Source organism: Oncorhynchus nerka, linkage group LG27 (genome assembly GCF_034236695.1).
Source record: "Oncorhynchus nerka isolate Pitt River linkage group LG27, Oner_Uvic_2.0, whole genome shotgun sequence".
NCBI classification, from domain to species: domain Eukaryota; kingdom Metazoa; phylum Chordata; class Actinopteri; order Salmoniformes; family Salmonidae; genus Oncorhynchus; species Oncorhynchus nerka.
The window spans coordinates 58,861,210-58,863,925 of NC_088422.1; positions in this window are offsets into that span (position 1 = coordinate 58,861,210).

Genomic DNA, 2,716 nt, shown 5'->3' on the forward strand with positions numbered 1-2,716 from the left:
CAGTTTCTTCAAGTGCAGTCACAAAACCATCAAGCGCTATGATGAAACTAGCTCTCATGAGGACCGCCACAGGAAAGGAATACACAGAGTTACCTCTGCCACAGAGGATAACTTCCAGCCTCAGAAATTGCAGCCCAAATAAATGCTTCACAGAGTTCAATTAAAAGACACACCTCAAAATCAACTGTTCAGAGGAGATTGCGTGAATCAGGCCTTCATGGTCGAATTGCTACAAAGAAACCACTACTAAAGGACACCAATAATAATAAGAAACTTGCTTGGGTCAAGACATTAGACATTAGACCGGTGGAAATCTGTCCTTTGCCCTGAAGAGTCCCAAATGTGAGATTTTTGGTTCCAACTGCCGTGTCTTTGTGAGACGCATAGTAGGTGAAGGGATTATCTCCGCATGTGTGGTTCCCACCGTGAAAACACTGCTCAAAAAATAAAGGGAACACTAAAATAACACATCCTAGATCTGAATGAATGAAATATTCTTATTAAATACTTTTTTCTTTACATAGTTGAATGTGCTGACAACAAAATGACACAAAAATTATCCATGGAAATCAAATATATCAACCCATGGAGGTCTGGATTTGGAGTCACACTCAAAATTAAAGTGGAAAACCACACTACAGCCTGATCCAACTTTGATGTAATGTCCTTAAAACAAGTCAAAATGAGGCTCAGTAGTGTGTGTGGCCTCCACGTGCCTGTATGACCTCCCTACAACACCTGGGCATGCTCCTGATGAGGTGGCGGATGGTCTCCTAAGGGATCTCCTCCCAGACCTGGACTAAAGCATCCACCAACTCCTGGACAGTCTGTGGTGCAACGTGGCGTTGGTGGATGGAGCGAGACATGATGTCCCAGATGTGGATTCAGGTCTGGGGAACGGGCGGGCCAGTCCATAGCATCAATGGCTTCCTCTTGCAGGAACTGCTGACACACTCTAGCCACATGAGGTCTAGCATTGTCTTGCATTAGGAGGAACCCAGGGCCAACCACACCAGCATATGGTCTCACAAGGGGTCTGAGGATCTCATCTCGGTACCTAATGGCAGTCAGGCTACCTCTGGCGAGCACATGGAGGGCTGTGCGGCCCCCCAAAGAAATGCCACCCCACACCATGACTGACCCGCCGCCAAACCGGTCATGCTGGAGGATGTTGCAGGCAGCAGAACGTTCTCCACGGCATCTCCAAACTCTGTCACGTCTGTCACGTGCTCAGTGTGAACCTGCTTTCATCTGTGAAGAGCACAGGGCGCCAGTGGCGAATTTGCCAATCTTGGTGTTCTCTGGCAAGCACAACAGAGTTGGAGTTACATTGTGTTGTTTAAGTGTTCCCTTTATGTGCGTTTCTATCTCAGTGTATTACATAGAACAGTAATTAGCGAGTGCATTAGCATGTATTATGCAGCATTATCATAGTTATGCTTCAAAGTTATCAAGGTTACATTTCCATCCACGTTTTGTTATATGATCATGTGTAATAACTGTCAGACCATATAACTCAACCTGACTATTTGGACAAGCTTATTCCATCAGTAGTTCTCACTCACGCGGGTGATGTGGAGGTAAACCCAGGCCCTGCATGTCCCCAGGCACCCTCATTTGTTGACTTCTGTGATCGAAAAAGCCTTGGTTTCATGCATGTCAACATCAGAAGCCTCCTCCCTAAGTTTGTTTTACTCACTGCTTTAGCACACTCTGCCAACCCTGATGTCCTTGCCGTGTCTGAACCCTGGCTTAGGAAGGCCACCAAAAATTCTTGGACTATAACTATAACATTTTCCGTCAAGATAGAACTGCCAAAGGGGGCGGAGTTGCAATCTACTGCAGAGATAGCCTGCAAAGTAATGTCATACTTTCCAGGTCCATACCCAAACAGTTCAGTTAAAATAATTACTCTCTCCAGAAATAAGTGTCTCACTGTTGCCGCCTGCTACCGACCCCCCTCAGCTCCCAGCTGTGCCCTGGACACCATTTGTGAATTGATCGCCCCCCTTCTCGCTTCAGAGTTTGTTCTGTTAGGTGACCTAAACTGGGATATGCTTAACACCCCGGCAGTCCTACAATCTAAGCTAGATGCCCTCAATCTCACACAAATCATCAAGGAACCCACCACGTACAACCCTAAATCTGTAAACAAGGGCACCCTCATAGACGTTATCCTGACCAACTGGCTCTCCAAATACACCTCCGCTGTCTTCAATCAGGATCTCAGCGATCACTGCCTCATTGCCTGTATCCGCTACGGGTCCGCAGTCAAACGACCACCCCTTATCACTGTCAAACGCTCCCTAAAACACTTCTGCGAGCAGGCCTTTCTAATCGACCTTGCCCGGGTATCCTGGAAGGATATTGACCTCATCCGGTCAGTTGAGGATGCCTGGTCATTCTTTAAAAGTAACTTCCTCACCATCTTAGATAAGCATGCTCCGTTCAAAAAATGCAGAACTAAGATCAGATATAGCCCTTGGTTCACTCCAGACCTGACTGCCCTCGACTAGCACAAAAACATCCTGTGGCGGACTGCAATTGCATCGAATAGTCCCCGCGATATGCAACTGTTCAGGGAAGTCAGGAACCAATACACGCAGTCAGTCAGGAAAGCAAAGACCATCTTTTTCAATCAGAAATTTGCATCCTGTAGCTCTAACTCCAAAAAGTTCTGGGACACTGTAAAGTCCATGGAGAACAAGAGCACCTC